The following is a 24,613-nucleotide window of genomic DNA, read 5'->3' as shown; positions in this document are numbered from 1 at the left end:
TCTTGTACTTTTTTCTCCCAAGAAGAAATGTTAAAAGGGAAGAAACAATCCACTTGCCCTTCTATTTCCAAGAACATATTTTTCTGACCAGCCTGATCCAGCAACACAAGACAAAACATTTTGCCTTTAAGAGATGGTCTCAGTGAGTCTTGAAAAAGTTAGCCATTGAAGAGATGCTGGCGGTAGGAAAAAAGAACAAACTCATGCCTTCTGCAAAATGCTAGTGGCCACTTAATGTATCTATCACTTTCTCTTCACAACTCTGGACCTTCATTTCCCTGTGTGCCCTCTCTTTTTTTTTTGGGTCCGGTCGTGGGGCCTGAACTCTGGGCCTGGGCGCTGTCCCTCTGCTCTTCAGCTCAAGGCTAGAGCTCTACCACTTGAGCTACATGCCACTTCTGGCTTTTTTCTTTTTGCTTATGTGGTGCTGAGGAATCGAACCCAGGGCCTCGAGCATGCAAGGCAAGCGCTCTACCGCTGAGCCACTTTCCCAGCCCGACTGTGTGCCCTCTCTTATCTGTCAGTGGATAGCAGAAATAGCATGGGGAAAATAAAAATTGCTCCCGGATTCAAAAATCTATTAGAAAAGTTGAGTTAAAACTTTCACTATCATGCTAGCTTAGCTTCTAATAAAGTTGTGCTCTCCCTTTTACTAGTTTACTGTGGTAAAGCTAACAATATGGCATCTTCTCATTTTAACATGGTTCTATCTGTCCCAATTGGAATGTCTAATTCCAAGAAGGCATGAGTTCGATTCTCAAACGAGAGTAAGACTGTGAACAAAAGTGGACAGCATATTCCATACTGCATTAGGAAATACAAAAGGCATTCACAAAGGTCTTGCTTGATTCAGGGGGACACATCGCAATTGGAAATCCCCAAGACAAGAAATCTTTACAATGCTGATGCAATTTTATTTTTCCATTTTCTGAATTTAACTTTCAGTACTGAAAAGTGGATTGCACATGTTCCAGTAATGAAACTAGGTTTTAAGAATAAGGTCTGAGGATGACTTACACAGTCAAGTCAGATATGGCAATGGAAATTGCTACTCAAGAATCCAGTTATCTCAAGAAACTTCTGAAGCTAATATTAAAAATGAATACTTTTTATCTAAATTAAAGCAGAAGAAATGAGGCTGAATTTGTCATTTCCACCTTGCATATGGAATTTCAAATGGGACATATGGACTTTTTTCTTATCTGTATTTTAAGGTAAACATGGTTCTTATTTTCTTTTTTCTTTTCTACAAACTATCTCCCCCCACCCTGCCCTACCCCCACCCTTACACCCATTATCCAGTATACTGAATGGGAATTGTAACTCTTTCAGAAGACAGCTAATTAATTTACAGTACTCTAAAAACAACCCTGAAAACTGATCATCTCATTCATTTACTGTAACTTCAGTGCTGTTATCGACAGAAAAGAAAAAGTTACCTTAAGGCTTAAGGGAAAGTAACTTATTAAATTGTGAATGCAGCATTTTTTACTCTCCCATCCATTGGAAACTAGCAAAATGTATTCTGAATCAACAATACAAACTTTCTAACGTTAGCAAAGATTTCTACTCTCCTGACATAAAGTTAGAATAATATTCATAAACAGAATATCTAGGGGAGCCTGAGAAACCATGATCCACATCACACAAAGATCCTATGCATTTCATGATCAAAAAGTGCTTTATCTTTGAGAAATATGTCAGGGATAAAATGGAAATATACAATGCAAAAAACACTTGACACTTTTTCACAATTGTGGAAAAGGAGCAAAAAGGTCTGCTCTCTGAACAGGCCTTACTTATGCACAAGACTTTTAAGGTGTCCTAAATTAATATTGATTTAAAGAATTCATAATAGTGGGGATTTCACTCCACTATATTTAAAAAATAAACAGAGATTGGACATCAAAGCTGTCAACTTTGTTATTCATCAGAGCAATTCTGATACTTAGAAAACTCAATTGAATTAGCTCCAGGATCAAAACATTAACTTTCCCCAATCAAAAAGGATACAATCAAAAACATACCTAGAGTGTTATAGAACAACTCTCAGCAAACAAGTCATTTTCATATAAGCAAAAAGTCACTTCTTTCCTCTCCCTTCTCACTGATCAAGGCCACACGATTTTCAAATGAATATCTACTGAGAGATCAGTTGTGCATTGGACAAAGTACATAATTGGGTTAAAAATGAAAACAAAATTTTCAGTGAAGAATACTTATGTGCATGGCTTACACACTCCAGCTTCTTAATTTTATCCACCTCAAGAGCAAGGTAGATGCACAGTCACCTTGTGTAGATTACATTCTACTCCCCTGTAAAGCCAGTCAAGGTCATATTTAAGCATCTTCAGCAACAACAGTGCTTGAAGTGTGCAGCCATTTACAGACCACTCAATATGAGGGCATTATTATAACCAGCCTCTTTTGCCCACAACCCGGCATTTTCAGATAAGACAAGATAATTGTTTTGTTTTGAGAAAACCGAGGCTTGAATCTCTTAAAAGACCTGCAATTTACTGCAAAGTGACCCAGAGGTAATAAAGGAAGCAGGAGGTTAATGGCTGCCTGCACCAAAAGTCTCTCAATCATTCTGCAGTAAATAATTATGGAAAGTGACATGACAAGTAGCCATGTGTGTACCACAGCTACAGCCAGTTGTACCACCTATATGCCTCCAACAGTTCCATAGGGTATTTGGGGGTTTTTGGTTTACTTTTCAGTTTGATTTTTGGTGCTATACAGACTGACATTTTGTTTGGTGCAGCATATGCACTGAAAGATCTGCTCACCAGATTTAACATTTCACTTGCTGAAATGATGAGAAGGGACAATAGAAACCTAAAGAGTTACATCTCTTCACAGAGACCGACTCTTTTGACTGTTTGAAAAAAAAGGCTTATCTCTGTAGCTAGTTTGAAATAAAACTCAATTTTTTGAAAAGGAGTCTTAGTTCCCTATTTCTAAGGAATGTAACTATTTTCATTAGCTGGGATGTTTGCCAAATTTTAAAAACAACTTCTAAAGCGTTTGTAGTAAGCAGCTAAAAACAAAACAAAAAAGTTAGTTGCTTCCCAGAGTTTGTATAATGCCATTATCTAACTGGAACAAAGACTATTTCCTTTAATAAGCTAGTATTAATGAATGAATCTCCATGCTCTGCAGATTTCTATTGTGCCTAGTCACAGGAATGAGGATCAGTGAAATGCAATCTTCCTACAGTGGAAGAGAGGCGATTAAACACCCCTGCAGGAAAAATAAGCCTCAGAGATTGGTTTAAGACTTAAAAACCCACCACTAGGACATTCACACTTAATCTTACACAGGCAGGTCAAAATTTTAATATAAATTACTTTTGCCAACACCTAGCTTACGCATTCTTTGCTCCTTTATTTGGAGGATTCTCAAATTGATATCTAAAGACTTACATATGATATATAACTGTTATATGGTCTAATGACTAAGAAAATTTCTCTGGTAAACAAAGCTGATGCCATATATGGTAGTGTTCTTGGCATATACTCTATATGCCTCAGACCACTTCCACATTCTTTCTATTCAGCTAATTATAGCTGAGTAGCCACTGGTAAAGGATTGTGAAGACCCTGTCATTTCTACAGAATAGAAAGGCAAGGCTAGTTACTGCAATTCAGCCAAATAAAAAGAAAAGAAAAAAGATTAATAAACCACTCCCTTGAAAAGGAGAGGTACTGCACCTTTGCAAAATTGAACTGGCTCACTGCAGCTGAGCAACAGAATCACCACTGAAGCAAGAAAATAAGTTGGTCTATACAGGAATTGTACATGATTTGAAAATGCAAAAGTTACAGCGATCAACTAATAGCTGCAACCTTAATTTCCATTGCTGCCTCAGAGTTGAAACTTAAACAGTTTTTGCAAGCCTAATGCTAGCTTCTCATCTCCTTTACTAAAACTAGGAATTTGTTCTCCGCAGCAAAGAAACAAAACACTCAAAACACATAGGTAAATACAGCAGGACATTATTGAAAACAGCTGCCTTGTAGTACAAAATACAGTACAAGTATACGGATGTCATTAAAACATCAAAAATACTATTGCTCCCATACAATTTAGGAAACATTCTTGGCAACGGAGAAAAATTGAAAAGAAACGCTTTAAAAAACGTTTAAAAATTCTACTATGAATGATGTGAGTAGAGAAATAGTCTGAAAAGGGCACCAATATTTGTGGCTCTTCTATTTCTTTGAACCTAAGATCAACATTATTTTGAGTCATAGTCTAGTTTTTTTTAAAAAAGCCTAATTTTATATACACAAGTATCTCCCTCTCAGCCACAAATACATGAAAATGACCTTTTTGTATATTACTTATTTCCCAAAAAATACAAAAAGATTGTATTTATTGAATACCAGAATAAGATAATAAAAAGGATATGCAATAAATTAAAAAGGCAGCTCAAATAAAGGACAGGCATGCAGTTAAAAAAAATACTAAGATTGTGGAGATGGGGTTACTTGCCTCCTGGTTGAGAAGGTGTCACACAAAGAATACCTGAAAACTTTGGAAAGAACATTAACTCCCATTCAATTCAAAGTTTCCTAGGCCTGTGACATTTCTAGAAATACCTTTTGATGGGGTGGGATTAACTTGATTAACAAAATCATTTCTACTGAAAATCCATTTAAAATATAGAAGAGGCGATCCATGAAAACCCCAACTTTTATTCTTGAAAGACAGCTGGATAAACTGGCCAATGCCAGTATGTTGCAATTTCAAGATAGTATAAAAATGCTTCCAGGATATAGTCAGCATATTCACGTTCACATCAGTTCCATTCACAGATGGATTTCAGCTTCCACCGGGTACACTGCTTGAATCATTTATCCATCATTTGCCAACTTTGATTGTGAGGTACTAATAAGATGGATCAAGTTCTTAAAAGTTTGTTTTAAAGAAGAAATGATGCTGGAATTCTGAACCTGAGGATCTTTAGTATTTGAACAAATCCACAGATTAAACTGAAGGTGAATTAAGACTTCAGTTTTAGTTATTTCCAACTTCTCTGTGAGGATGCATATTCCATTAAAGCTCAGGCTTGTAGCCATACTGCTCCTTTTGCAGAAAATCATCAAGTTTTACAGTTAAAAATGCAGCCAACCAGTGGCTGTAATAGCCAAATTAGCCACAATTCACTGGCTCATATAGTAGAGCCATGGGATCTGGCTCTCATTCACACCAATGCCACTTCTTGGTAATGACCTCCACCTTTAGAGATCAAGGGAAGAACTTTAGTGAGTAGCAACCCATCCACTCAACGAGTTTGCCTTGTGCTTTATGCCTGACTTATTGTGCCTACCTCAGCAACCCCCAATGTAAAACTGCTTTTATTTTTTGAAAAAAAAAAATTCCTTTTGCCCAACTTTTAAACTATTTTAGTAATGAATTCTCTAGTTCAAGCATTGGCTTTTGAATTTTCGCATCCTGGAAAACAATTCTGCAAAGAAAAGACATGGGGCCAGATTCCATGCAAAACCATTAAAAAACAATCCAATTTGTTTTGATTTGCTGATGGCTTCTTGAATTCTTTTTTGCCTTGTCCATGATTGTGTAAAGTTGCATTCCTTTTAATAAACCTGGACTCTCAGGACTGGGTAACTGCAAAGGTCTCTCTGTCTCAAGAATTTCTGTGCAGATCTCGATTCAAAAGGCTGATTACAATGAAGGTGAAGGATAGACACTGCAACGGCGGCTAGGCCTGGAGAGATACTTTAGATTTACCCAGGTACAACACAAATTCAACTGTTATACACAGATGGATCTGGGTAAGTCAGATGTGTTTAGGGGCCCAGACTCGAAATCTATCCCCTTCAGGATTATCTAGATGAGCTTAGGAACCTCGGGTGGGAAATAGAAGCTGAGACTCTTGCAGGTGAGGAGATGCTGTTGTCCTCTCTTTGCAGGTTGCTGTCAATTTCTGGAACTTTACTGCTTTACTCACTGTTCAAGACTGTTGTCTTATGGTTATTTCTCTTAACTATATTATTTTTTTTTAATTTTGTTGGTTTTTTTTTTCTCCCTTGGTGGCCTCCCGGGCTCCCTCTCCACTAGCTCACAGGGGAATGAGCAAGAATGGGAACTAGCCAGTGGGATGGGGGCTGGGGGGCGCGGGTAACAGGGTGGGGGAGGCCAGGGGGGAAAGCTGCCATTTCAATCCTCATCTACCTCTACGCCTTAGGACTCCTCACCCTCCCCCCCAGCACGACACTCATAAAGCTTATCCCTCTGCTGCTCCTGGATTTCTTTCATCTCATCCGCATACCAGCAGAAGACGCCACCAAACTTGCTCCAGGCCTTGAAGGGCACGGTGATGGCATTGCGGTAGGACGGCTTCACCTCACTTACACGTAGAAAAACTCCGTACTTGTTGCAGCCCACATCGAAGAAGAAACGTTTGGAGTCCACAGTAATAGAGGTGCCCTCCGGGAGTTCCCCGCACAGCCCCCCCAACCCCCCCGGGGCTGCCGGCACCGCCTCTTGGGCCTCCGGCCAGCTCGTCTTCCTCGCCTCCCTAGTCGTCGATGAGCTTGGTGAGCATGTCGGAATTCGATGAGACCTTGCGCAGGCAGCACGATGGTCTGGCCGCTCTGGAGGCCACCAGTCCCGGGGCCTGCCCCAAAGCCGCCGCCGCCGCCGCCGCGGTTGAGGGTCTGGCGGATGCGCAGGAAGCGGCCGCGCTGGTTCTCCTTGAGATCCAGGTTGTATTTGCAGTTCTCGCGCACCAGGAACTCGCTCTTTTTTTTTTAATTTAATTTTATTTTATTTGAGAACATATTGTACAGAGGTTACAATTACATGGGCAGGATAATGCATACATTTCTTACCAAGCATTGCAGCCTCCTCCTTTGTTTACCCTTCACCTCCCTTCCCAACCTCCCCCGTCCCCCCCACCCAATCCTTCCCCCCACACACACTGACATTGTAAAGCTCGTTTTTGACATGACATTTTGTACTTCTCATGGTTGCAACAGGTCCACCTGAATCCTTAAACGACTTGTTTGTCCCCATCTCCTCCACAACTTATACTGACATCAAATATAGTGAAAGCGGGGGTTACACTGTGGGGGAGGGACATACAAAGCAACAAAGAAATAATCTTATAAATGCGTTAGAAACACATGCATGAAAGAAAAAAAACATTAAAATACATATTTAAGGGTTCGTTTTCCTAACATCACATTATCTGACCTTTTCCGCTTGACTCATAGATGTACTAGATATTGCAAATAAGGGAAACCATGGGACCTATGTTTCTTTGGGCCTGGCTTACTTCACTTAATATAATTTTTTCCAAGCCTTTCCATTTCCTAACAAATGGGGAAATGTCATTCTTTCTGATGGAGGCATAGAATTCCATTGTGTATATATACCACATCTTCTTGATCCATTCATCTACTGAGGGGCATCTGGGTTGGTTCCATATCTTAGCTATGGTAAATAATGCTGCAATAAACATAGTTGTGCTGGTAGCTTTAGTGTGGTCTTGTTTATAAACATTTGGGTAAATGCCCAAAAGTGGGATTGCTGGGTCATAGGGGAGTTCTATGTGAAGTCTTTTGAGGAACCTCCATACTGCTTTCCAAAGTGGTTGAACTGAGGAGTGCCGGGCCCGCCGCCCTCCTCTGTGCCCACTGCCAGCTGCTCAGGACTGCTGGGGCCCAGCTGCCCATAGTGCTCGATGAAGTCGAGCAGCCAGTCGCGGAACTTGGCCGCCACCAAAATGGACAGCGTGAGGCGGATCTTGGAGCCGCCCGCGCCCACCTCGGCGATCTTCAGGAAGCGGCCCTTGGCGTTCTGCTTCACGTCCAGGTAGAAGCGCTTGTTCTGGATGTCCAGCCGCTTCGAGGCCAGCTCCTGCGTCTCCTGCTCGCCGCCACCTTGGGGTGCAGGCTGGAAGCCTCCCTGCCAGCTGCCGCCGCCGCCACTGCTGCCGCGCTCGCTGCCGCTGTCGCTGTCCACCATCTTCTCTGCTGCCGCCTCGCCGCCGCCCGCTGTGCTCGCGCCCCCACCCTCTGCCCTGCGGCTGGCGCTCCTGGGCCCCCCAGCCTTGCGCTCATCGCCAGCCGCCGCTGCCATCCCCATCCCCCAAGGAGAATTCTTGTGTGCTGGGCCAGTGGCTGTTGCTGAGCTGGGGTACTGTACCCAAGTGGGCTTCCAGGTGCTGGCCAATGGTGGCAAGGAGACTGTGGCCTGTCATCATAGGGCACCACCACCATTGGGTGGCCACATTCCAGGCTGCCTTTGCTGACCGTGATGACCGAAAGGCCGCCATACTTGCTGCCAGTGGTGAATAAGCCCATTTTATAGAGAGGAATTACTATTCTTAAGTGCGAAGACTGGCATTGGTTGAAGGTCACTCGGCTGGAATGTATGGATTTGTACTCTGCTCATGCGACTTTAAATTGAGTCTCAGACTTGAGCACCATCCACTGCAGGGCTGGTTGGAGCAACAGCTGGACGGGTTCCTCCCTCAGGATCTCTTACTCTGTGTGTGTCTGTAAAACCCACTCTTACCTTTCACCTTCTACCTTGGGTAGCCTACATCAGGGTCTTTGGTTGAGTGCCAGGCTGTGCCTGCTGCCTGATGCCTGCTTGCAGGTTGGCCTGCTCTGCAGCCAGCAAAAGCTGAAAGTGTTTCATGTACCATGCACACCAGAGACTCTAATGCATCTATGCCAACATCCTGAGGGCCACTGCCCAGCAGAGAGCACAGCTGAGCCTCAGAGACCTAGAAAACCTCTCTTGGAATGCTGGCTCTGTTCCCTCTTCCTTTTTGTCACACTGTCAAAAAACCTATGTGTGCTAGACCAAGAAGTGGGTGGCTAGGCCAGTCCCTAATGGGACTTTGTTGCTGTACCCTCATGCACTTCTACCTGCCACATCCTGGGCTCTCAACCCACTGGTATAAGTGCTAGATAATCAGGCCACCACTTCACACTTCAGGACAAAAGAAGCTCACCTGAGGTCTTGGTGCAAAGTCTACATGTCCAGGGCTTGTGTTACTAACCACATCCTCACTAGGGGATCAATAGTGTACTCTCTGGGGCTTCTTCCTCTCTGGGAATGACCAGGCCTTGCTTTATTCACAGGAGTGGCATCTTAGGCAGATCCAGGAGATGCGCAGCATGGATGTGTGCCTGACTTTCATGTAGAGACTTAGATGACTGAGCCAGCCATGGATGGACAGGGAAATGCTTCTGCATCCAAGTTGCCTTGATGAATTCTTACTTAGAAGATGACCTGGCTCTAAGCAGATCTCAAGGGGAAAACAAGAGTAGATGGGCTGGGCCACATCTGTAATTCTAGCACTTAGGTGGAAGAGATAGGTAGAGAGCAGCTGGAGGCCAGACTTTAACTTCATAGTGAGATTGTCTCAAAAGAAAGCCAACGACTGAGGAGGTAGATCAGTGGTTAAAGCAGTTTTCTACTGTGTGAAAGTGTCTGAGTTCAATTCCCAGCATTCTGAGGACAGCATAGACACAAGCTCTGTTTCCTAACCTCCTTTCAGAGGGAAAGGACCTAGCCACTTGATCAAGGTGCTTTACAATGAGAAAAACGCCAATAGTACCTCAGTCCTGCACTGCCATTGAACCTTCCCAATCACTTCTGCTTCCCCACCACTAGGCCAGGGGACCCTTCCCTGTCTGTTCCTTCTCAGAAGGAACACAAGCCATGCTTCTCAGGTAGAACCAGAGTATTTTTGGCAGTCCCTTGGACCTGTTAGTCAGGCCGTGGACCTCAAGGAATCTGCTGTTCAGATGTGGATGTGTAGGGACTGACAAAGCCACAGCTGAGGACAGAGATGGGGCCAGGGTCGCAAGGCTCCTTCCCCATTTGCACTTATCTCTGGATTACACCCAGCCATGTCCTCTGCTGCTCTGATACTGGAGATCGCTAGCACTAGGGGATCACACTGTGCATCTGTGGATTCTGATCTATGCCAAAGCATAGCCATTGGGAGTTGGTAAAGATTGCTGAAGAATGTACTCTGGAGTTGGGGGGGGGGGGCTTTCATGATGTGGTGTGTGTTGGCACAGGCAAGGGCAGTTCATAGGGAGTGCTGCCAAATCCCTCTTGAGGACCTCCTGCTTACCTGTGATCCTGCCCATGGTTACAGCTGGACTTGAGGTGGTTAGGTTGTGAGCTGACAGATCAGAAACCTTCTCTAAACAGAGCCCTGACTTACCTGGAGGGACGACTTGGCCTTGTCTGATGGCCTGGTAGCTGCTACCCAGCTCTGGCTATTTTGGCTTAGTGGGTGTGGAGGCCATGGTGCAGGTGAGGAAGGTCCTTTCCTTCTGGCAGCCCAAGGAGGAGATTTGGTTTGTCCCTACCTCTGGGCTTTGCATTTTTGTCTTATAAGCTTAAATGTCTCTGGTCCTGGAGGAGCTCGGAGTCTAGAAGCAGAGAAATGACACAGTAAGTCCTGACAAACTTGCTTGTCACTAGTGGCAAAAGGTAGCCCAAGGTGTAGGCTGTCAGGCATTCTGGACCTCAGACATGCAATTATTCTAGTCCAATGCCATCAAGATCTGCCCTGCAGGCAGAACACTTATGTCATGGGATGATATGATGTAGTAAACGCCAGGTGGGTTTGCCATGGAGATGCTCTCCAGGGTCAGACTCTTGAGTGGGGGTGGGCAACTTCACCTACCCCTACCAAGGGCTGAAGGGCATTCTTTCCACTAGGAAATAGCATTTTGTCATTAGTGGGGAGGGAGTTTGGGGGACAGATTGCGTAAGCAGCGTACAAGCAAGATAGCTGGTAGCGAGTGGTGAAAGCTGCACTGCAGAATGAGGAACAGGAGGCTGTAAACAGTTTACAAGGAGCCTTGAGTAGGTTGAGGTTTAAGTGAGCTCAGTGGGTGAGACCAAAGGCGGAGAGATTAGTGTTCAAGGCTAGGACTGAAAGGGTTTTGGAGAATCGTGAGGGAACTGAGTTTGAGGTAGCAGAGGGAGGATTGGGCTTGGCTGTATGGGGTTGTGGATGCAGGAGCATGAGGGTTGGGACGTGAGGGAGTGGTGGCATTCTGGCCTGTGCACATGGCATAAGTGAAGAGGGAAGGTACAGGGAAAGAACGTCTGAGGGCTCACTGGAGTCTGGGGCTAGGCCCTTGTATTGGGCCACTGAACCAGATGTGCTCGTAGTCTCTGAGTGATGCAGACATACAGATGAGCCTTTTCCAGGTTGCACCTACATACAATCAAGCATTTGATCTGTGTAGAGATCTGTGGTCCCATTGTGTGTGGTCAGGTTGAATTGGCCCAGGTCACTGGACAGGAATATAGACATCCTTTGCCCATAGGTCAGCTCTGAGGACCAGCAGAGTGGCAGAAGCACAACTGGAAGCTCGGTCCATGGAAAATCTGCACTATCCTTATCCTCCTTTTCCAAAGCCTGAGGTATCAGACCCAGCAGGACAAGGTACTGCTGTCAAGGTACATGGGATATGATCCCTCAGTGGTTACTTTTGAGGGTGTGAAATTGAGGTAAGCTGGGCAGTAATCCTTATTGACCAGACTCAAGTTTTCATTTTAGACACAGTACAGGAGGCATTAGCTAGTGAGTTACTGCTCCCATCGCTCAGCTCCATGGAAGTTTGTACTGACCAGCCCAGTACTGTGAGTCCCATACAGGCCCATCATCCTTCCCCCTCTGGGACAGGTGGGAGGCTTCACAGGGACAGACAGCAAAGGACAGGGTCCTTGCTGTCCCAGAACCTTCACTTGGATTAGCTTGTCACTTGACACTGGGAGGCAATTCTGGCCTCACTGTCATCTCTCATCCCACATGCCCACAAGCATGCCATGCCAACCTACCATCAACAATACAAGTCTTTGGGCTCTGTTCCTGTCAGGGAAGGTGCCAGGCCCATTTGCACCCACGGGGCCACAAACAGCCCCAACAGCAGCCACCCCATTCCCCTCCCTCCCACCCTCATTCTTCTTACTGTCCACATGCTGCCCCGGTCTTTTCAGACTTGTGCACAGGAGATGACCCCAGCTGGCAAACATCAGCTGACCCTCCACCTGCCTCAGTGTGACCACTAGGCACCTGCATTGGTCACTCACTTGGGTGAGTGTCTGTGCACACTTGTTCCCACACAACACACTAACACTGGGTCAGGCTTAGACTCAGTCACACAGAGCTTTCTCTGCAATTACCACAATGCCCTAAGCTCCTTTCTTCCCCAGACATCCTTGAAAATGAGATCACTGAAAAGGGCCCTGTGCCAATGTAATCCTGGCCCTGTCTCCATGCCCACTATCCAACACTCCCCCAGTTTAAACACTCATCACAGGTGAAAGAAGCTCGCTACAGACATGGGAAATGAGGTATCACAAGAGTTGCATCTACCCAACTGCATTTCACTTGGCATGCTTTGGCTGAATTCTGACATGTTCCTTCCTAGCCAGTCCCGGGCCCAATACTGCCTCTCAGCTCTGCTGCCAGGGGCCTAACACCTTTCTCACCTTTTGTAGGCTTTCACACGTGTGTGTGTGTGTGTGTGTGTGTGTGTGTGTGTGTGTGTGTTAATCCCATGATCCTCCTCAGTTCCCCTTTCTAAAAGTGGTAGAGTTTTTCTGAGCTCCTGCCAGCAAGCCTCCAGGGGAATGGGTCTTACTTTGCCAAGAGATTCTGCCCATACCTGGAGAGAAACTGGGATGATGGTTCTCATGATTGTGGAGGACATGTACACCATATGGACAGTAACAAAGTGTACTTGTTGCAGATGCCCAGGGGGTATCCACAACCCTTTTGGCCCCATGGAGGCATGGTGCTCCAGCAAACAGGCCCTGTGAGTGACTAGGTGATCCTTGTCCTGCAAGGCTCTCACTGATGTGGCCAGCTGGAGCACACCCAGGTCTCACCCAAGTGGACATGTAGGTCTTTGCAGAACCAGCTTTCACTCCTCTTCATCCCTTCACTGGCCTCTCTGTCATCTCTCCTCTTACAAGCCCCCAGGTGCACCCACTCACTCAACTTCCAGCCATCAACTCTGCAAGTCTGTGGGACTTGAAGCTGCCTGGGAAGGTGCCAGGCCCACAAACTACCATATAACCACAAATAGCCTCAACAGTTACCACACAGCATTCTCCATCCCCTCCCAAACAATGCTTCTTTCTGGCCTTATGTCACTCCCTGTCTTTTCAGACCTAGCAGTTATATAAACACATGCTAGAAAGGGCTGGCTGCATCTGCCTGTATGAGGCTCTCCCATGGAGTTCCTAGTCTCTGTCCTCCCATTTCAGTGGAAACATCTGGAGGTGAGGCTGCAGGTGAAGGCGACTGGCTTGGTGCTGTTCCTTCCAAAGAAGGGATAGTCAGCCTTAGGTACAAACACACAAACACACACACACAGGTGAAAGCCATTCAGGGGCAGAATACTGTGTGTTGTGTATGGCGGAGACACCAGAAGGAGAATGTGTGTGTGTGTGGAGGGAGGCAGCATCGTGGAAGGCCTGATGTGGATCCTTTGGGGACTGATCTCCTGAGCTCTGCCGGCACTGCTGTTAGCACTGGCTTGCGCCATCTTCCAGCTCCACTGACACTAGAGCAACAGCCATCACCACAAATGCACTGACCACAAGCTTCTGCATGCAGGGAATCTTGCCTAAGGGCTCTTCAGACAGCTCCAGAACTAAGCCCCACGTTGCACCAGCCCCCGCCACACACCTGCCTGCCCTCTTACTCATTAATCCTCTGCCTTCTTTCCCTACTGTTTCCTTTGTTTCCACTGTTCTTATTGTTAATTTCAAAAAAAAAAAAAACTGGCACACAATGACATCTCTCTGGTGGAAAAAAATTCCAATCCGTGGCCCCAAATCATTTTCGAGTTGGTGCAGCCCCTGGCACTGTCTACTAGGGAACACAATCCTTGAACAGTTACGCTTCAGAGGACCTCCCCACTCTTTGCCTCCTTGTTTTTGGCAGTCAAGAAGCTATCCAACCTTCCTTATTCTGGATTCCTTACCTTTTTGCTGGTAGCCTGTTATCTGCCCATATTAGTAGGAGTAGTACCTCTGATTTAGGTCACAGGCCTCTATGTCCCAACAGTAAATGGAACTCAGAACCGATCTCACAAGGCATCTTCCTAAGGTGGCAGGGAATTTTGGAGGACAGGAGTGCAAAGGAAAACACGGAGGGAAGGGCATACTCCAGTTGTTGCCCAGTCCAATGCAAGGAGAACTACTTTGGAGGGTACATGTTGGGGAAACATTCCTGGGGCCCAAAGTTCACATAAAGTCCTATCAGCAGTTCTGTCACACGGATTCATGAGGGGGAAAGAGGAAGGGAGAGCCTGTTTGTCTAAAGACGTGGCCAACCCATGTCTTATCTTCTGCTGATGACCTCACATGAACAGTTGGAACTAACACACACAAGCCCTTACAAAACAACTAGCATGTGTGCAAACCAATGCACACAGTCTTCAGATAGCATTTCTGGCCAGCATCCTGGCAGGTAGGTTGGAAGGAGCTGCTGGCTAGCACTGAAGAGAATGTAGAATGGCGTAGGGGGACGACTGGGAGAACTCTCCCTAGATGAATCTGTGCTAGCTTGGAGAACCCATCCAAGCTCTGAAGAAATAGGTCACTTGAATTAATAACAGCGCCAATGCTGGGGTTTCCTGCCACAGGGACTTTTGCACAATTCATCAGGATATCTTGGCAAGACTACTTACTCCTAACAGCACTGGGAAGACCAAGGGGTTAGAAGGCTCTAGAATGTCCTTGCAGACAGCACCAGTGGATATTTCCAGTCCATGGCCAGCAGGAAATAGTGTGTGAGGGAGGGGGACAGTAGATTTAGGAAGGGAGGTGAGGGGGAAGTGGTTGGACAATCCCAATCTCTGTCAGAGAGACTGCAAGAACCCTAGCAAAACCTTTCCTTTTCCTCAACAAAACAGGTATGCATATCTCATTGTGGAAAGCACTGCATCTGGCTTAGACATTCACCTATGAGCAGAAACAGAGAAAGGAACCTCTGGCACCACCAGACATAGACCTCCTGACCTCCCTGACTGAACCTGACTAACCTGACTGGTTCTCCTGTGGCATGAATTCTGCCAGCCATTGTTTAGCTCACCAATGGATGCCATCCTGCAATGTGCTCCTCATGGGCCTGCTTTCCTAGAGGAAGGTTCATCACATGCCATGTTTACCCTCTGCATTCTCAGTGAAAGATAGGTGGCTTCCTTCAGGGCACTGAAGCAAAGACAAGGTCTTTAATTAGAAAAAAGAAAGAATTTCACAGGAATAAGAGCAGGGGGATATTCAGAGCGACTTTAGTAAGGAGCCATAAATGTCTGTTCCACACCTATATATGCTCCACTCCCATACTGAGTTTTATCACAACACCTAATTCTATCACATGCAATGTGACAGAGGCGTCCCAGGAAGGAAAGTCCTTCAGAGTATTACCACCAATTAAACATAAAAAACCCAGAAGAAATGACATGGCTCAAGAGCTAGTCAGTGTCACCCTTCAGGACAAAACCTCCGTGACAGTTTCCTGGCCTTGAGTTTAAGCTCTACAACTGGCACTGAAATAATAATAGTAATAATTCTACAGAGATACGACAGATTTGTGGCATTGGATAAGATGTCCACTCAAATCAGGTGATTGGGATAGTTAATAGCTCTGAAAATATTTTTTTGTGGAGTTCTACTTTTCTTATCTTTGTGGCCAGGTGATCCTTGCTCTAAGTTTAGCAGTTGCATTACTACGTTGGTTTCCATTCTGTGGTTGCTGGTGGCAACTTCAGTCTGAAAGAATTACAGCCCTGCATGCCCTTGTGGAAAGCATTGGAGACCACACGAAGCCTTTACCAGCTTGTTACCATCAGACAAAGTGTTGGCACAATCATCATCTCATGCTGAACCAGACAGTCATGACGCAGAGAAGCCATGCTGCTGAAAGGAAAACCTCCCACTCCTACTGCTTTAACTCATGCCAACGTGCACTTACTTTTCATAATGTCACCCATTCAGTACTGCCATACACATGCAATCACACTGTGCATGACTGTGAGGGACAGCACTGCAGGAACTGCTGATTTCACTGTATCTTGTTCCTTCGTTTTTCCTAGTACTACCCCAGCAAGGGGTAGTTAAACAACCACTGGGCCAAAGAGAAGCTGCACTTATAGGCTATTTTTCTAAAGTGGGTGTACCATTTGCACTCTGCTGCCATTGGATGAATGTCTGAATCTCTCTGGTCTTAACTAATATCACTATAACAAACATTGTTAGTGCAAATTTTTGTGAGGTCTGAGGTTACACATCCAGTGTGCTTCAAATAGGTAATAGCATCCAAAACCCTGCCATGTGTTTGTCATCTATATTTGATGGTGGTCAAAGCTGACCGTACAAGTCTTTTGCTCACATTGCAGTTAGGTTGTATTTCTGTGTTCTGACCATGGAGTTGTGAGCCATGTTCCAGAACATTTTATTGGACTGTGCGAGGTGACAAAATCAGAAAAAGCTGAAGGTTGCTCAGAGTCTAAATTTTTCAAGGACAAAGCTGAGATTCAAACATGGGCAGTGCGTGCTTAGACACCATCGTGAGCAGTTGCTCACCACAATCATCACTGTAGGCACAGATGGACAGCCATTCAGAGGCACAGGTACCTCCTAGCATTATTAATTATGCGTACCTGTGACTAGTCTAGCTGATCTGAGGACAGCTAAGGAATGCTTTAACTCACACACTAATGGGCTAATAAAAGTGACAAGGTTTCATTATACTACAAGGTATTTTATACTCTGGATTCAATACTTTGGACAAGGAGCACTAAATTGTGACTGTATCACTTTTTGGGAGGCAGCAGGGGAAGCAAGTGAACAGTCTCTGAAATGTGAAAGGTCATGAGCTACCACCTCCTATCCACATCCTAAGGCCCCTTTGCTAGACAAGAATGCATCTCCCTAAAAGCATCCCCAGAAGAATGGCCCAGTATGGACCTAAGGAGGTTCTGTAAGCATCCAAAGAAAACCAGGTTTCAAGTGACTCAGTGACAACAATAGATTTGCCAACCAACTGCCACCATTAGGAGGTCAGAGTGAGTTTACTTTGTGGCTTGGGTAGTAGCAATTGGAGGCTGACTTGATGGGTCTTCTGAAGAACCCAGCAGGGTTAAATAAAGTGGCCAAGCAGATTGACACGCCACAGTACCTGTGCCCACATCACTCAGTACCTTATCACTAGGTGGTTCTACAGACTACCTGACAGTGCACAGAGGAAGGCTGCATAGCCAAGTGCTCAGGATACACTGACCAAAGGTCATTGCTGAGGAACAGAAATGAGCAGAAAAGGCTCAGCTCCTCAGTAACATGGACTCTCCCATTGGGTGAAGCACAAAAACTCTGAAGACATACAGGCCTGTGTTCAAGTCCTATTTCTAACACATTGGAGCAGATTAAGCCAGAGCTCAAGTTCTGGTACAAAGCTGTGATAATATCCATGTCTGTTAGGGAGAAGTCACATGTTGCTTGTTATACTCCAAGCTCAGTGCTAAAGGAAGCACATGTCCACAGACACAGATAGCTCTCATTCACTCATTGTCAATCTGGACACAGGTGACAATGCTGAACCCCAGAACCCAGACTGTTCATAAGAGGCCCTAATCCCTTCACCAACTTGGCAAAGTGAGACCTGTATTTCCAGCAAAGCAGAGGAACCGCAAATTGCAGAGTCTCTGGAATTCCAGCACAAGCTTCTTAATCCTGATTCTTCACAATCTCTATAAGCTTAGTGCCCATCCCTCATGGTCACTATGTTGACTGACTGTGGCTGAAGGCTCAGCCAATGCCAGAGGTAAAGGCAGCTTTCGGGGGTATGCACAGGGTGCCTAGTGCCTGGGCCTCCAAACATTAGTGAGAACTAAGAGCAGAAAGCCTGTGGTCAGGCCTTCTGAGCCCCATGCAGGACAGCAGCCGAACAACTGCCTTATCTTCAGCCACAGAACCAGGGGGACTGTTATCAGACTCAGCCAAAACACACAGGCTCAGAGTTGCAAAAGAACCAAGTTTCTGAATACTATAATCAAATTCCACTCAGAAGTGAACCGAATGGAGACACATTCATCTACAAATACTGATAGATGGTAACCTGCCTCTATAAAACCTTAAACGAATCAAAAGATGGGGAAGATAAGGCGTAACAGCCTTCCCTGATAATCCTATAATGGAAATGCAAGCAAATACATGCTCCTTCTGAATAACTTCCTACTGACACTCTGCAAGATCTTTGCTTGTCATGGAAAAAGTTACCCTGCTGCCTAGCCAGCCAAAAGACCTTCTTATCTATCCACTAAGGCTCAGTGGTAGAGTGCTCAGAGTGCAGAAGGCACTGGGTCCAAGCCCCAGCATTTTTCACCCACAGGAACACCACCACTATATTGTGACACATGATCCTGATCAAGGGCTGTCAAAAACCAGATCCACAATCCTACAAACAGCCCTAAAGAAAACATTCTGTTTGTTCTGAGATAAGGATATTTAGTTGAATATTAATATGGCCCATCCCCTCTCCTGCCATTGAGAATGACTCAGGAAGTTTGCTGTCTCTAGGACACCAGCCCAAGCAGAAGCAGCACAAGCTTCATCAGCAGGTCCAACCTCTAGCTCCACAGAACCAAGAACATTATGCAAGACAGTCAATTCAGTCAACACTACTTCAAGATGTGTTTCATCAGTAACACAGGTCAAGCCATAGAGATCACAATGGCAGAAAACTCAACAACAATCACTTCTGGCTGTTGGTAATGCTCTGGTAAAAGAACTGCTCTTCCGAAAGACTTAATGGCCTTTGGATGAGGCTCCATCAATGCTTGATACAGGATGCATGGTGTACTTCCCCTCCCTTGTTCACCCACAGCTCAGTGTGTGTAGTGCAGTGACTACATAAAGACAAGTGGGAGCCCAGATTACACAGGCACCATACAAATTCTAGGGAAGAGACCTTTCAGGACCCACACCCACTGCATCTGGGACAGACACCAAGTCACTGAGTCAGCAAGCCCAGCAAGCAGCAGGCATTCAGCAAACTGGGTCTCAAAGAAGGAAAATGGTAACATCTAAAAGAGTGTGCCCCAAGACCACTGATATTCTATGGGACCAGAGTACAATGGGCAGGGGGCAACATTTGCCTTCCAAACATCAACTTCCTAAAATCTGCAGGATACTGCCTTCACCCCTCCCCTCTATGCTGAGGGATCAGTGTGCTAAGATTGTGCTGCAAATCTTCTTGTAGCCCTGATTAAAACTGAAAAATACTGAAGAGTAAGAAGAGGAACAGCCAGCAGGTGGCATGTGAACTACAGGGTAGCCAAGAAAGAATAGCAGAGGCCAATTTACAATGACATGAACAAACAATGAAATGAGAAGGCAAAATCAACAGCTTATCAGGAGCAGGAGAAAAAGACACCCAAGTGGCAGGAGTCAGGCAGCTGGCCCACACTGCCATAGAACCGTAATCTGCTCCCACAGGAAAACCCTTTGCAGCTGCCAGCCCTGCCTGCCAGCCAGCCTGACACCATGCTCTGCATTCTACCATTCGGCCTCTAATCCATTTCACCCAAATTTCTTCTCAGATGTCCTTATAAGATCCCTAGGCTGGGTGCTGATGGCTCACACCTGTAATCCTAGCTACTTAGGAGGGTAAGATCTGAGGATCACAGTTCAAAGCCAGCCTGGGCAGGAAAGTCCGTGAGACTCCTATCTCCAATTAGCTACTAGAAAACTAGAAGTGGCACAGTGGCTCAAATGATAGATCACTTGCCTTGAGCTGAAGAGTACAGGGACAGGCATAGTACCAAAGTTCAAGCCCCATGACCGACAATAATAAGTAAATAAATGAATAAGTATATAAATAAATAAATAAGATCCCTAGGAACATAGCTCTTTGGCCTTACCAGGTCTCCTAGCCCCATGAATGGGATACTGACCTGCCACCCAAGACCAGCACAGCCAACCCAGGACACTAGGGCCAAGAGCAATGTAATGACTCCAACTACTAAGAGCAAGGCTCCTCATCCTGGATGCCTGGCTAGTTCCACTTCAGTCTCTGACAGCTGCTGGGTACCCCATGCTCATTGGTCACCCTACCTGTCACAGAGTCCATGTGCACCAGGAGCAACACAGAGCAATGAGCCACAGCCATGTGAAGTTAGAACATAAATGACCAGCACACAGAGTATAAAATAAAACCCACCTTGGAAAAACACACAGAATCAGGCAGGGGAGGTACTGGGGACCTCACTTTAGACACCGGAGATGCCAGTGAATAGAGCCCATGGTGACTGCTTCCCCACAGAGAGTAAAACATTGGGTATGTCCACAGGACACACTGAGCTCACGTTTCCTCCCAGGGTGGTTGCATCAAGTCTGGGAGCCCAGGAGTCCTGAGACAGGGCAGAGAAAATGAGTGACAGGAACAAGCCTGCTGCTGGAGCCTTTATTCCCCAACTTCTCCCTAAAGAAAAAGCGTGAGCTATTGAATCCACACTTGTGACCCCGCAGAGGCTATACAACCATGCATATCATGCAGAGCTCTGGTCCACGGGGATCTCTAGGCAGACAGCGATCTGTTACTTCTCACAGCAGTTAGTACAGAAAGTACCTCACTTTAAGCACACACTTTTCCTTTCTCTTGGTAGTGCATTCTGTTTCATACAGTAAAATGAAGAGCAACGCCAGGTTCTACTACCAAATCACTTCTCATGCCATTCCATCCAACAGTATGTTGAAAGTGAAAAAAGGAATCTTTGTCATTTTTTAAAGCAAACTGATGTAATTATGTCCAACATAACCAGCTAATTCTTTTTTTTGGGAGGGGTCCAGTCGTAGGGACTGAACTCTGGGCCTGGGCGCTGTCCCTCAGCTCTTCAGCTCAAAGCTAGCGCTCTACCACTTGAGCCACAGCGCCATTTCCAGCTTTTTTCTTTCTGCTTAAGTGGTGCTGAGAAATCGAACCCAGGGCCTCAGGCATGCAAGGCAAGCGCTCTACCACTGAGCCACCTTCCCAGACCCAAACCAGCTAATCCTTTAGTTTATTTTTTATAATTATCTTTAAGTAGTTGTACAAAGAAGTTCCCATTCTACAAAATAGTATATGAGTACAAAGTGTCTGACAACATTGTCACTCTCTTAACCCATCCCTTCTCTCACTTTTTTTTATTTAATTGAGATTAGGTGATTACATAAATTTCACATATTTACAGTATTGTGAAATAGTGATACTTAGAGTCACGATCACATTTTAACTTTCACAAGGCAAATTGTCATTATCATGGTCTATATAGTATGTGAATTCTATGAGCTTTGTCAATACAAGTTATTTTTTTCACATCTGGTGATGTTTACATTTCTTTCTTTTTGCTTATTGTAGGATGTTTCCACTTATTCTGTTCCTCTTCCTGGCTTCCCTCTGTGTGTGTGTATATCTATCATATATATAGTCAAGAAAATGGAGTCATTTAGCAATGACATGACAAAATGGGTGGCTGTCCATTGTTTCTTGAGTCCTGTTACTTTGCCATATCTTCTTGCATTTGGCTTTATCATCAACATATCAGGGAGACCATGTACCATTTCTCTCTTTGTTCTTGGCTTACTTTGCTCAAAATAATCTGCTCTAGTTCCATCCATTTCCCTGCAAATGTCATTATTTTGTCCTTTCTAATGACTGCATAATATTCCATTGTATATAAGTACCACAATTTTTGGATGCACTTATCAGTAATGGGGAATCTGAGTTGTTTCCGAATCTTGGCTATTGTGTACAGTGCTGCAATAAACATGGAGGTCCATGTGTCTTTGTATACTGGTTCCTGTTGCTCAGGGTAGATGCCTAGGAGTGGTATGGCTGGGTTATAGGGGAGATCTATATTTAGCTTTCTGAGGTATCTCCAGACTATTTTCCAAAGTGGTTGTATTAGTATACATTCCAACCAGCAATGCAGTAGGGTTCCTCTTTCTTCCACATCCCCTCCAGCATTTGTCATTGGCTGACATTAGGATGTGGGCCATTCTGACTGGGGTAAGGTGTCTCAGTGTTGTTTTTATTTGCATTTCCTTTACAGCCAGGGATGATGAATATTTCCTCATAACCAGCTAATTCTAAGAGCCAAGTGATATAAGAGAGCAAAAGAAAAGGTAACACCGTCAAAAAAGAAATGATTCCCTGATTTCTGTAAGTATAAGCCCTCTGAACATCACTTTTATATACTTTTTTTTAATGTTATTCATGGGGCTTGAAATCAGGGCCTGACCACTGTCCAGGAGCTTTGTTCCTGAATGCAAGTGGCTCTACGACTTTGAACCACTGTGCCACTTCCAGTTTGCTGTTGGTTAGTTGAAGATAAGAGTCTCACAGACTTTCTTGCCTGAGATGGCTTTGAAACATAATTCACTCTCAGCCTGATGAGCAGCTAGGATGACAGGCATAGCCACTGTCATGCGGCTCAATTTTTAAAAGTCTTTAATACTTAAAACCAAGAAATGTACTCATTACTTGACTTAGGAAACAGTAACCTCTCTGTGTATCACCTTTGTCATAACAACAACAAATAATAATAAAATAAATTATTAAACCACTACCTCCACATGAGAAAGAGCCTGTGGCCTGACAAGCAATGGCAAGCAGGGTGGGTCTGAGCTCTCTTCACAGACCTGCCTGTCCACAGGTCGGTCTGTGCAGGGCTCCCCTCCTCACCGTGGTCAGGCAGCATTTACCCTATGGCTCTGAAGGAGCCTGATCATACAGAGTGATCCTCCACACCAGGTCCTCCAAGGAGTCAGGAATAAATGTGAGGCATTCCATGAGTGTCAAAGGTTAAAACGTAGTATTGGCAAAGACACCAAGCACTTGCTGTAGAGAAAAAAAAAGAGGCTGAATGCTCAGAGCAAGCAGGGACACAAGAACCAGGAAGCCAACAAGCAGGTATTAGAGATGAAACTCTCCGGAGCCCTCAAGTGCCACTTACCATTTATGATGGAAACATGGGTAATTTCCACCAAACTCCAGCCCCCAACCACTGGAACATGGGTAATTTCCACCAAACTCCAGCCCCCAACCACTGGATCAGACGAGAGCCAGCGAAGCACAGCCATCCCCCAATTCTTGCAAGTGTTATCACGGTACACACGCATAAGGAGGTGAGACTAGACAGGCCCTAAGGTCCAAAAGAGTAATATTTCCAAAGGACTGAGTTGGATCTCAGACCCTTTCACTAGTTCTTGCAAGAGCTAATATGGATGACAGGCCTCTTTCCTCCTCTAGCTTCCTGGGAGGTGGGGTGATATCTCTGCCCACATGAGGCTCTTTCCAATGCCAGGAAGTCCCCAACATAGCTAAGGTGATTTCAGCAACAGGCTCTTTTTATCTCCAGGACTGTTAGCTAAAGCAACCTCTTCTTTAAGAAGTACCCAGCCTCTAATACCTTATCCTGTTAATGAGATACTAAGAGATCCTGAGGGTTACACACAGTTTCCTCCCAATGGCCCAATGAGTCCCCATGGATGCCCTGAGTGAACATCTACCTGGTAGTGATATCACAGGGCCCGTGTGCTCCCTCAGTGACAGCTCCCATGGCTGAAGCTCCACCACAAATCCACAAAGGTCTTCTGGAGTCCTGAGAGAAGAAGAAGACTGAACACAGTCCCATGTGCCCCTGGAAATGGACTTAATCCTGCACCCAATATACAGGGTAGAAGTCATACCAGCCACTGACTACTCAAGAGACCAGGACAAGTCACACATCGAGCTTTTACACCAGTAGGGTCAAAACACAGCCTCCACAAGCTACACACTGGTTCCAACCCAGTTCCTCAACTACACAAGGTTACTTTTATGAAGTCAGTTTATCCACCTGGAAAACCAAGAGACAGCACATAACAAATAGTATCACTTGCCCAAAAACATGCCTGTCATGAGGCAGTACTGGGCAGAACTTAGCTCCTTCCTAGACTCAACAAAACATTCTGTGCAATAGCACAGGGAGGAATAGTGCAAAGAAGCCTGTGAATGAGCTGCTCCATGAAAACCACTCACATCTTCCTCATTATTTCCATCCGGCTATGAGGAAACTGGGGCTTCAAGATATGTTTGGTGATGTAACATCCCCTCCATCCATGAATGTAAGCACACTCAGTGCCGACCTCACCTTCTGACTACTGCTGCAGGAAGACATGTACCCAGAGCATCGTACATTGAAGAGTGGTGCGAGTGTCCCAGACACACCTGTGGGCTTGTGGCATGGTACTGCTGGGTGGCACACAAGTTTGAGGCTGAGGATGAATTCTGCTTTCATCATCACCTGTCACAGCAGTGAGCACAGGGCACACAAAAGGAATGTGCAGGCAGAGCTATGTAGTGTGAGCTGCCCACAGCCTCAGCCCTGTCCCTGTTAAGGCCCCCATGACCTCACTGACTGGGTGGAAGCAAGCTTTGCACTTGTCACTCTGCAAGGAGAGTCCTACATCACACTATAGGACTGTACTGAGGCCATCCTCCTAATCCTCCTACCTGCCTGTGGACTCTGCTGCTGTCTTCAGGATGACAGCAAGCACC

General features: G+C 45.4%; 1 pseudogene; it reads right to left on the bottom strand.

The window, feature by feature from the left end:
• Positions 1-6,189: 6,189 nt before the first annotated feature.
• Positions 6,190-8,001, bottom strand: LOC122124813 (annotated as a pseudogene).
• Positions 8,002-24,613: the final 16,612 nt, after the last annotated feature.

This window comes from Dipodomys spectabilis, unplaced genomic scaffold (assembly GCF_019054845.1).
Source record: "Dipodomys spectabilis isolate Male_0828 unplaced genomic scaffold, ASM1905484v1 ptg000248l, whole genome shotgun sequence".
Classification (NCBI taxonomy): Eukaryota; Metazoa; Chordata; class Mammalia; order Rodentia; family Heteromyidae; genus Dipodomys; species Dipodomys spectabilis.
The sequence above is the reverse complement of the archived record's forward strand: the minus strand, read 5'-3'. Positions and strand labels throughout refer to the sequence as shown.